The 13148-nt window shown below is 30.1% G+C and overlaps 1 long non-coding RNA gene across 1 annotated transcript in view; it reads right to left on the bottom strand.

Annotated features, from left to right (window-relative positions):
• LOC124531343 overlaps positions 1-13148 on the bottom strand; it is a 35080-nt gene that overhangs the window by 10190 nt on the left and 11742 nt on the right. Inside the window, exon 2 of the long non-coding RNA XR_006966512.1 lies at positions 8278-8341. This is a non-coding gene — a long non-coding RNA (uncharacterized LOC124531343). The remainder of the gene's footprint in view (positions 1-8277; positions 8342-13148) is intronic.

Below are 13148 nucleotides of genomic sequence, written 5' to 3'. Positions count from 1 at the left end.
GAAAAAAATATACATACTTTGTTTTATTTTTTCATAAACAATTCATTATTCCAAATTTAAAAATTGTATACCAATATATTCTGTGTAATTTAAAACGAGTCCGTAAATAATTACTTAACAGTATCTATACTACTTTTACGATATGAAAGTATAAAAATTAATACCAAAAGCCATAATATTATATACTTAACTTTTAATTGATATTACAATAATTGATTTTTGTTTTGAAATCGCAACGAACACATTACTTACATTCAATTTAATGCAAATCAAGGTCTTGAACCTTCTCTACTAAGTTTTTATACTCGTCATGCTGTTGCTCAATATACGGGCGAGGAGGTCACAATACGAAACACTAATTACTTTTATCAATCAAACATATCTAATTGAAAATCGTCTTCACACCTACGGTCTCTGATATCTTTGAAAGAACACGCACCTACTCGCAAGCAGAGTAAATTATATTTATATTATATTATGTAATACAATATCAGTCATAGAAAGGAATTTTATTAGTCAAGAACAAGTTCATTATTACTTTACTTATTTGTGTTATGTTATGTACTTATTACGTATTTTTCTTTGAGAAACTATCAGACGCAATTCATTCACAATTAATTTTAATCTTAAAAAAGTCATAATAGTCTGTGGCAGGTCTTTGTTTATGGCACAGACAAATGAAACGTTTGAATAAAGAATACATAATCCCTTCATTCGTTCATTCGTTCGCCGAGGAACGTGCATTCGGACGATCAATCAGCCGGCTTGAAACCAACGGCCGTAATCTTCCCGAGAGCGTGTGAACGCGGTCAAATGTACCCGCGAATGGTCTATATCTTATAGATGCTAGTTTTGCAATCCTATGGGAAATGTTCGAGGCACAACATTCGATTTTCGAATATAATTTAATGTCCTTTTGGTTGTCAACGTTGAAATGTTTAGAATTGATTTATATTCGAATTACAAATGTAGGTTAGCTAATATAATATTAAATATAATTGCATAAAAATACAACTGTCATTATGGGATTTCATTTTCTTACAATCTAATTCAAATTACTGATGATATAACGGACTTACGTATATAAAACTCTTTTATGATATGTCAGGATACTGAAATATATAAGCTTTAAATATAATAAGCCTAATTATTTGTAGTATAAGAACGAAGAATTTTATTCTAGAAAATAATAATCGTCTTTGTTAGGCTTCTATTAAAAAAGTCAATTAGCAAATTTTAATCGAATACAAATAATCGATATCCAAATACAAACGTTTCGATTCCGAGTTTCGAGTGCGACATTCGTTCGCCGCTGTCAAAACATCGTGACCAGCTGGTCGGGGCTGAAGTACGGTCGCTGTCGAAGAACCGATATACGATTTGCTAGGCGAGAAAATATTGCCAACTACACGCGAAGAAGTCACGTCCTAGCCGACCATTTTGACTCCTAAATGAGTTCGTTCACACCACGAAGTTCACGGTCGCATCTACACTGGTTATAATGCTAATGTATGTACATTGGATGTGGGCAGATATGTAGACAAACACTTGTAATTTGTTATACTTAGCGAAATATGTTTTACTCGACAACAATCAAGGATCGAATGATATAGAAAAAACTTTAAACCGACTACGCATGATTAAGTGGTTTTATCATCTACGTCAGAGATGACAATGCTGTAATAGTATATATATTTACATTATAATCATATAAGTAGAATTATAAAAAGTTTTTTTTTATTAGCAACTAGCATTTAATCTGGGTATCGAATTAGTACTATATTTTGTACTCTGTTGTTTATTTCATCTTTATCAATTAATTTCATCAATATCGGTTTAGCGTTTTTGTTATAGAAACGTATAAGGTAGACTGAGTTATCACATTACCTTTTTCATAATAATAATCGATAAGTAGTAGGCAAATTTGCCACCTTTAGGTCAGTAGTCACCAGCGTATGTTAATTTAACCATTTTTTACATAATCAATGCACCACTAAACAATTATGGTATCAAAATTGGATTAGGGCGATGAAATTCTGTCGATGATGATTTTTATTTTTTTTATTAATACAAAACGTTCAGTACAATACAAGGAGTATCATTAAAATATATTTGCATGTTTGCAATTAAATAGAGAACGAAAATTTTCTATATTTCGAACGCAGTGTCGTAGAATCGAAAGCAAATAATCGTTTATACACGGCACACAATCGGGCTAACAAGATATCACGTCATAGAAACGGTGACAAGCCGTTTGTCGGCTTTACACCGGCTGAATTTCATTTAAGCGCGTACATATAGTAGTCACGTGATCCATGAAGTCACGAATGTAATACTAATTTGAGTCAGTACCAATGGTACGTCGATTGCTCCTATTTAAACACCAGCGCTAATCCCACGGGTCTCACGATTTCTTGAAGCGAGCACCAGGAGACACGAGATCTTCCCATTGTGTCTCATTCCCACGGTAAACGCTGAGAGAAACTCTAAACGATTTATTAATATTTTCTTTTAATTGAATAAGCTTTTTTATTCTTGGGAAACATTTCTATTTAAGGACTTTCTTCGTTATTAAATTCTCGAAATACAATGACGACTTCGTTTGTATATAGTTTGTTATTGATATGGACTATTCGTTAGCAACAACACACAAATAAAAATCGATTGATTACAAATACATTAATAAATAATCGATATTTCCGAGAAACATCACTACTCGGAAATATTTGTTTATCGACAAGCTCTTTTATCTTGACATGACGAGTGTTGCTGACTAAGAATCGAAAACATATACATATATGGAAAATTATTGAAATATACCGATAAATCGAGTAGATACTCGTAACTTGTCCTAACATCAATTCCCAAATACCGTCGTAAACAAACAATCCGGCGAGTACAAACGACTTTACAGATGTAAGTGTTAAATGTTCTTCAAACTTTGGTGTTAAATAACGTGTTAATATTTTAACTAATTTTAAACTTTACGGTCTAGCAACAGGGATTTTTAAATTTATGGACGATCAATGTTACACTGTTTCGAACACACATTGCCCGATTCATTGTTCAAATAAAATACTTTTGTGACGTTTATGAAACATAATAGTAAAGATGGGCGTACACAATGTGAACTTATGTGTACAGACGAATTCCTTGATGCATTGTGTTGATAAAGCAATATTAAAGTTATACAAAAGTTACACAACCGACTTATCTTTTGTATTTAAAGTACGGCCCAGACATCGTCTTTTGGATAAATATCTTTAATTAATGAAACGTATATCTTGATCTCTGTACTTTTATCTATGTGCTTATATTACTTTTATCGTTATTTAGCCGCTGCTGACTCTCATAACACATTCATTTCAAATGTTTACATGCAAACTCTAAAAAAGACACGAGAAGTGTTTTTAAAAATAGAATTCAAAGTAAACTACAATTAAAACAAAATTTTCTTAATAATTCCAATTACAATCAATTATTCCATTTTTGAAAGTCCAACAAATTGTCTGTACCCCTTAATAACCAAAAGATACTTGTAATTTGATTATTTTGACAGTTCTTTTTTGCCTACTATTCCATAAAAATAAGCAAATAAAAAAGTGGGAGAGCCATCAGGTTAAGTTGGAAAGCTGTAGCGCAGTTGGTGGCACACCCGGCTCACCACCTGCGCCCGCACATGTCCCTCCACGTGCCAACCCGTGCCCGTGCACTAACGGAACTTTGCATCTTGACCCGTAGGTGACGTAAAAATATACGCAAACGTTTTAAACTATACAGCCCAATTAAGAAATTTTATATGTATACTTGTATTCATATATGTATTTAAAAATAGTGTTTAAATTTATTTTATATTATTTTTAAATAATAGTAGAGCACGAAAAATGTTTTTATTAATGAAATTAATTTTTAGGCGTATAACACCGTCAACGATTATCTGTGGAGTAGACTTAATACAATATATCAGCTACATTCCATTTTTAAATTCATATTCTTTTTAATGTTAATTTATTGTCTCTACTACGACTTGCGGTGTGTTCTCTCTAAGAACTCTGTTCGTATCTAAGTTTAAGATTTTTGAAGAATGACTTACTGTAATACGCTAATATGTTATGTATATCCTTTAAATAAAATAAGTTATTATAAATGTTAAATATTTGAATTTCGAATTTGTTCTTACAGAGTAGCTACTGTTTAGAGCTACTAGTTACACGTGTTTAAACATAATATATGTACATAGATAAATAATTACTTAAATGTATTTTAGTTTATTGTTATAATGTAAAACAAAACAATACTAAGTTTTTGAAATTTCGTAAATCGATTTCCGTCTAATCGTAATTTTGTGTATTAAAACAAAGATTTATAATTTTCAATTTAATTTAAAAAAAATATTACTTATATAAAAACTTTTTAGAATTTTAAAGTTTTTTATAAACAATTTTACGACCACGTGTTTAATTATGAAGTGTTATCACACATTAACATAGAGCGTCGGTATGGTGAAAAACGATGTTTGTAATTTTCCATGATTACGTGTAATATTGATTATATTATATTATTAAAATTATTGTTACATTAACTTTCGACACTAAAAAAAAAGAAATAACGAAAGTGACATCGAAGCCCTCCGACTCCACTTTGAAATAATTTTATTTCTTGTTATTGTAATATCAATTAAAGAAGCTATAGAGTCGCTATTGATACAAAAATTATTCATATGTATCTTTTTGAACATGCAATTTACTTAGAAATTTACATAAATGAATCTGCTTTAAAATTGTCTTATATAAGCAGTTATTCTATAGAAATTTTACATATTTTCAAGAATTCAAACTGTATATTTTCCAACAAAGATTTTTCTATCGTCATTCAGCAAGCAACGTCATCCCGCTCCCGCTCCTGCGCACGATATTAGACTTCACATCCACGCGTTAACTGACACACATAATAAGTAGGTGCGCCTGCGCAGTGACATGCAGTCTATAAAAACAAGGAAAGTAGCAAAAACATGCCCGACAACTGGATAGTCCACCTGTTTTATCCATTCGCTAATTTATTGTATAGGAATTATGTTGTGGCATTCGTATTTCGTCTTTTCAATTATATATTTCGTTTTATCCTTGGATGTGTTTTTTATATGTTACGATATTCCAAATTATATACAAACTGGTAAACAAGTTTAGTCCTCATGTATGAATAGATTAATTAGAGAAAATATTATTAAAAATACTAAAATTATGAAATATGATACTTTCTCTACAAACTAAAATACTGACTGCTATTAAAATCCAAATTCTTATCATTTATGTAATTTTATTGTCAATTTAATATATGTATTCCAAGCTCCATTTATTAGTATTTTCGATAAGATACTTAAATAAATCATTATTGGAATAGTAAGATATATAAAAAAAACGCATTTATTAGAAATTTTCGCTAATTTAAATGTATATTGACATAAAGAAGTATCAATAATAACGTATCAAAAATCGTTTACAGTTTAATGGTGTTTAAATTTGAATAAAAAATTAAAACACCAAAACGTGTTCGTGAAAGTATAAAATTAGCGAAATTATACAAATCGAGATTTTATCGAGGGGTCTTCGTGTCGCCTGCGCCTGCGCACAAACACCTCGGCTGCGTGCTCGCAATCACAGCTAATTATTAACAGGGTGGTCTCAATACTGGATACACAACTTACATAGAATATTAACGAAATTATAAGTTCACTTATAATTATACCTTATCACTAGCGGATGAAATAATAAATGGATTTTACGAACGTTTAAGTATTTTAATAAATGTCAGGTGAGCCAGTACAAAGAGAAGATTGGTTGAAAATGTACTTTATTTTTAAATTTCTCGTATGAAATGATGAATTAAAAATTCTTAGTACTTATATGTACCTACTCATAGTGCATCGAATATACATATGTATAATGTATTCACCAAAACAAAACAATATCACATATTTTATGTAAATATAAACTACATATAGAAAATAGCATTATTGCAATACAAATTTTCTTACTAATTAATAACTATATATATGCAATTGTATATATATGTATGTATGTATATTTATATAAACAATGACTTTCTAAGTTATGTTTATGCGTGGGTGAAACACACGTGTAGATATTTTGTAATGAAACTATAGCAGTACTAAATTAATTCCTTTAATTTATTGTTTTAATATTACCATTTACTTTCATTTAGTTTTTATAAACACACAAATAGTTTATATATTATTTTAATAGCATTAACAATAATTAATCCCACTGTTAAACATTTGTTTATTGTTTAATGCTAGGTTACTTAAATTCAATGCCCGTATATTTCAAATTGATTTAGCACAAAAAATATATGATTTTTTAAAAACTCTCTAAAGTTAGATTACAGCATCAGCAGTAATAATGATCGATGCATTAAATCGGCTTTCAGGAAGGAAACTAAGGAATTTAATCCAAAATACATAAAAATGTAATGTATTTGAGCTTTACTTAATTTTATAGAGAAACATGTAAAAATCAATTTAAGTGCAGTAATTTTGAGGGCACACATTTAATTAGCTGATAAAGGGTCAGAATACTTAACATTGAATATTACGCAAAGAATATTTTGGGTTAAGCTGACTTACCGATTTCATATTTTACTCTTTATAACCTAAAAGGTTTTTAAGATCTGCTCATATAAATATCATTACTTAAGAGTGTTAAATATTATTTAGCACTAACAAGACAAGATGCCTCGTTGGAATTCGAAATTTAATTCTTCGACGCCATTTAAAATTAATAATGTAACGATTTTAATATCACTTGTGACCATAATTGAAAAAAATTTTATTTTGTTACGGTTTCTAAGGTTAATGAATTGATTTAAAAAACGAACATTCACTTGAAATTTGTGTTCATATTTCTATAACCTATGTCACGTTTTAAAAAAAATTTATTATTGTTTTTCCTGTTATAAATAAATAATATCATATTATGAATGCCTTATTTACTTTATCGAGTAAATTATTTTTTATTTCAAAATGTTGTTCCAATACCTAATTCAAAATTATTGTGTAACAGTTTTTTTTTATGCATAAAAATGTTTTCTTGGCATATTTTATAAAAGTCGAGTAATTATATTATTACTTCAACTATTTTTATTACAACAGAGCTGTGAGCATTGTACTTTGACCGTTTCAAAATTCATTGTCAGCCGAAAAATTGCTATTAACAATGGAATCGGTAATCTGCTAAGTATTTTGTCATATTTATTGTTGTTGATTTATAGATATAATCAGTAATGGATTTATTAGAAGAATATTTTAATATTCTTATAATAATATTACTGATGTTGTAGCATGAGGCAAAGAGAAAAAGTCTATAACAACAGCCTGTAAATTTCCCACTGCTTTACTAAGGCCTCCTCTCCCTGGTGGGAAACTCCTCTCCTTTTGAGGAGAAGGTTTGGTACATATTCCACCACGCTGTTCCAATTAAAACGGAATAGAGGCATATTTTTATAACCTTCATGTATTTGTTACTTCTCTTATTTACAATTCTATTTCTATACTCTGCGTCGCATGTCTAGCTCTGACTTTATGTGAAACACAAACATAACACGAGGATTTTATTATTTTCATTACCTTATATTATTTTATAATAATAAAATATTTTTATTATAACTGATAACGCAATTAATACAAATCTTCTACATAAAAAGTTTCCACGACCTGAAATAACCACTCAATGGACCTTGGACTTCGATACATCATACACTTTTCATACACATCGAACTGTCATAACATAGTTTTATTATACATTGCTGTGTAAGTGTCGGTAATGTAAATGCGGTTCTAAGTAAAAGGGCAATGTAATATTCTTCAATAAAAAATATTGCTATAACTTGAATTTTATGGTAGAGTCAGTATTGCGTGATGCTTAGGTACGTTGAAACGTCATGGCAATTACTATGTTCATGAATCCTATTCTTAACTTGTTTTTGTACTGTAAAGGCCTCTAAAATATTTAATATTAGGTTAATGGCACTGTGTCTGAGTTTCAAACATTTATTATCCAAGATAAGACTTATATTTGAAAAATTAAATAATATGTATATTTTAATATGTTTATTTAAAAATATTTTAACCATCTCGATAAAGACTGTAGTTTACATACACTTTTATTATTATCAAGCAAACGCTACATTATAAAAGTCTTGTAAGTATCTTAACTTATATATATAAATGATAAAAATAAAAAAAAATAAACTTTTACTTACAGCAAAAAGGTTTTAATGCAGACGTCGAATCGTTCGATCTACTCCGTGAATGGTTTGCTTCGTTCTGAAACATGAAAAGTAATAAATGTTAAAACTGGTTTTACAATCATTATTTGTAATTGAATATTTTACAATTTAATCTCGTATCTATCAAAGAGTAAAATACCTCTTTTAAATTGTAGAATAACATATGAGTTTTTTATATGCATTTATTTATAAATTAAATTTAAAATATATACAATATACTTAACCAAACTACAATTGAAACACAAGGTATTTTACTCTTCATAATTTTTTTTGAAGTAATAATAGTTTTTTGTACATATGCATTAGACCCCCGCTTAATTTTAATAAAAAACAATACTAATACTATACAAATGTATTAGAACCAAATCATATTTTAGAACTTGATATTTTTTACAGCGTACTGAAACCTTTCGTAAATAAAACGCTTTATTTTAAATGCAATTTCTCAATAATTGATATGATCGAGCCAGTTTAAACAATATTTTGTGACTGTAATTCGAAATTATAATTTATCGACCCATTAAACCGGCACTATCGTTTAGGGTTGCTAGGAATACAGTTACGATTTATGTTATATAGGTTATATAGGTTATTATATGTATATACGTTATTATTATTGGCATATAACCTTTTTGATTTGCATAAATATACAAGTGATTTATCATGTTTCTGCAAAAGTTGTGACTCTTGATAGAGATGATCTTCAAACAGAAAAAACGCGTCAATACATAATTTCTTAGAGATTGACTAATGTGTAGAAGATATAAAGATACAAAACGTAAGTTTACATGCAAAAATTTGAAAAAAAAAGAAATTTATTCGGATACAACACTACAAATATATCAACAAGACGTGCATTAAAGCAATAATAATTTAAAACAATAAAGTAAAGTAACGACATAGGGTTGAAATTCTATTTTTCATCTATCTTAAGAGAATTTCTTTATTTCCTTCAATAATAGCTGGCAACCCTGTCGTGATCTAACCAGTATATCTAGGTTGGACTATTGTACATCTAACTCGGTCTATTGTGCGGTCACCACCTTACTTTGAGCTATTATTCTGTTCTCCTCGAATACCTTGATGTAAACTTTATTTATAGTGGGTTTATTCTGCTAAGACAGGATCATAATTTAACACCTATTTTGATAACCTGTTTCTGGTATACTTTATCTGTATTAATATTTATTGATTAATTGAAACTTGTAAGTATATATTAATTAATTAACAGTAGTAATTCTATTGAATATTAGTTTTTTCATTAATTATTCAAAGAAAAATTACATAGAAAGATTTCAGTATTGCTAAGTATTTCATTAGAATCAATTTCGCCAGACGAACGAGATTGAAAACTAAACTTCGATTCAAATATATGTGATTATAAATCAAGCAGTTGTATCGGAAACCTTTTACAGGAGAATAAAATAATAAAAAAAACAACAGTGATTAAAGTAAAATTTGACTTTTATCTAGATGATCATTGGTCGATAGTAGTCAATGACGTTAACGACGACCAATGAGCGTTCAGATTAGACATAAATTAATCGGAGTTTGATCAAGGTTTTAAACTAGAAAATCAAAACTGTATAGATGCATAAAGAACAATATAATCAAACACATATATAGTTACATAATACAAAATAGCATTGATTTATAAGCTAAGTATTATTAAACAAAGCGGTATCATTACATTCAACGGTATAGAGAGTTGAGATAGTCGTAAATCCTTCGCTCCGAAACTATTGTCCCGGGGCGTAATGAGAGCCGTGATGCCTGTCTGTGATACCGAATTCTATGAAAGACAAACTGTTCTATTTATAATTAAAAAGGCTCGTTATCGTATAATCTGTATATGTACTATTAAATACTTTCTGAGTTTGATTTTTTAAATATTTCGATGGAACTCTATTTTGATTTTATTTATTTAATTGTCATTTTCCCGAAAATAAATAAATTATTAAGTAACAACATAAATTAATTTTTTAGGTATGTGTTAATGTTGCATAAACTCATCCAGTTGAGGGTAATATTTTTGTTAGAAGTGGCAATATCAGCCTAAATCAAAGCCAAGAATATCCAACCTAAGCTTGCTTTTCATCGGTATATTTATGGCATGCAAATGACTATTGCGCTATTGACGCTATTCTTCTGAATCCGTACATATTTCAATGCATTTTTAGTAAGACAATGCCTCTACATTTTGCAAATTGTACTGTATTTTGCAAACTTAATTTAACATTTAGTTAATACTTTTTTTAACAGCGAAATCATAATTATTTGTTATTATTTTAATTAATTTCTGAATTATTTTAATAGCATGCATACACAATGCATTTCGCTATTTTTACTACAGTAATGAGTTTCGATAAAGTTTTCAAGTACCTCGGGTAAAGTAAAACCGTGATTAACCATTAATTGAACAGTTAAACTCGTATTAATCATCGTTTATGAGATCGTTTTAATTATCTTCCGTTATTGAATTTTAATTATTCACATTGGATATATCAGTCAAATTTATTTCAATACGTCACGCTTTCCATTCGTCTCTCGCGAGATTTTATAATTAATTATTATTGAATTCATTATGTGATTTTAAATGAACACTGACCTGATTCATATAATCATATAAATTAAAAAAATAATATTTCATACCATATATATATAACATGAATAATAATATTATTTATTGTTTTAAATGTGATATGAAATTGTATCATCGTGCTTGTGGAAATTTTTAAACACAAATGTTGAAGTCGTGTGACCTTTCCTTTGAACTTAGGAATGTTTTTTCTCAAAAATGAATGGCGGGCGGGGATAGAATGTTTCCCACGGACCCTGGAACCATGGGATGGGAACGGAGGCATTCCCTCACCGAGGATCGCTTAAAATAAATTAGGTCTGCATTGCTTAGCCGCGCTTTGCATCATACATTCACGGACTTAAATCTTAGATTGGAGAGCTCTAGCGGCCATGGTCTTATGAATATGCGCGCAATTGTAAGCGTCGTGCATAAGTTCTATGAAAGGCAAATGAGCTAGCAAAACCTTTTTCGAAAAATGTGCCTTTTTATATATAAACTCGTTAGATTCACGTTCCCAAAAAATAACTCGCGATTTATTTAAAGAAAAATAAAACCTTTTTACGTAAAATATTAATTCGATTTACTTGGCCAGTGCTCTTTATATTCAGCCATAAGAGAACTGTTTTTATATAATCTATTCCGGTCGTTTTTCTTAGATATTTACCAAACCGCAGAGGCGGTTAATGCGCGGTAGTCGCTGGGGAGAATAATTAGGGGGTGTGGTGGGGGACGAAGTTCATTACCCTCCACTGGAACCTGCGACTACATATTCTATTGGATCTAGAGCTCTCTGATATTCCAATAAAATTATTTAACATTTGAATTTAGAAATTCGAAATTTAAATTATTAATTCGTATTACATATTCAACCGTCAATATATTAATTAAGGTTTAATGAGTCTCGGCTACTTGTTGAGCTTAATTATACGATACAACATTTAATCTATGGAATATAATAAAGATTGCGGACATCAACCTGTGAATCCCACGAAGCCTAATTTCACACAGAACGTTTGAGAAACAATTAGGCCTCCATTGTATCACATTACGAATACCGTCAGTCGATACACAAAAGTTGATTAGTAATCATCACCGCGCCGCTCCCGCGCACAATGCCTCAATAAGACCCACAATTTCAATCCGCTTGTAACTCTGTTTGATTATGATTATACGCTGTCTATTAAGGCAATTATGAGCGAAGACGTACAGGGAACATATATTTTGAGCGTCAATTAGCATTGAGTTTGCGTCATACAAATCCGATCGGTCCAATCGTGGGAAGATAAATTGCATAATTTTTCAGTCGGTCTATTTATGACAAAGCTAATGGCGTACGTTGTTAACGTTCTAGTTCGAAATCGCTTTATAGCCCAGAGCTTAACACGTCGCATTGCCCAAAAACGTGCCCTCAATGACGGAAAATGGTCGCCGTTCAAGCGGTAATGAATATTTAATTGCGTGGATATATTTTGTGACCGACGCTGAAATGATTCTAGCATTGTCCGATATAATTACGGTCGTGATTGCGACGAAAATGTGTTTATTCTGGAATGTCCCCAACTGTAATCTTTGTCACATTGTTGAGTCATTCGAGCTCGTGAAGGTAACGTGTGGTTTGGTTTGTTTTTAGATCGTTGACCAAATGTTGATTCTTGTAATAATCGGATGGAGCGATTGGTTTTTATAAAAAGTTCGATTTATGATTTTTTGACGGATTCGTTTATTGATATAACTGTATACTTATAATACATGTTTGATAGCGGGGAAATCAAGGTAATGATCGTCTTTACAGCGTCATCAATGTAGATTTTTACAATAACATTAAATATAACTTCTTAATAATTTATACAAATGTTCCATAACTTTCACATATGAGCTATTTGTCATCAATTCATAAACGAAATAAGTACGTACTCTACATAAGCTAACTAAGCTAGATCATTATTTCCCCTGTACCTGATATACCGTCGTCTTGATACATAAGAGAAGGATTTGAGTACATCGATTTCATTTTCAATTTAAAACTTACAAAAATTCTGTACCTAATATTTATCTTAATAGCTTTCAATTTTATAGAATACGGTAGATGTACGCGGATGGCGTGTTAGTAAGTATCTGTTTCTATCTAATCCAACGGACGGACTGTCATTCAGTTAACGGTATTGGAATGGATAGTATGACTGTGCATAATTCCATTAAAATTGAGGCCCGTTTCGATATACCACTATGTAATTTACGTATGTACGCGACTGTATACCGAGAG

The sequence above is a fragment of the Vanessa cardui genome, chromosome 7 (genome assembly GCF_905220365.1).
Source record: "Vanessa cardui chromosome 7, ilVanCard2.1, whole genome shotgun sequence".
Taxonomy (NCBI): Eukaryota; Metazoa; Arthropoda; class Insecta; order Lepidoptera; family Nymphalidae; genus Vanessa; species Vanessa cardui.
The sequence above is the reverse complement of the archived record's forward strand: the minus strand, read 5'-3'. Positions and strand labels throughout refer to the sequence as shown.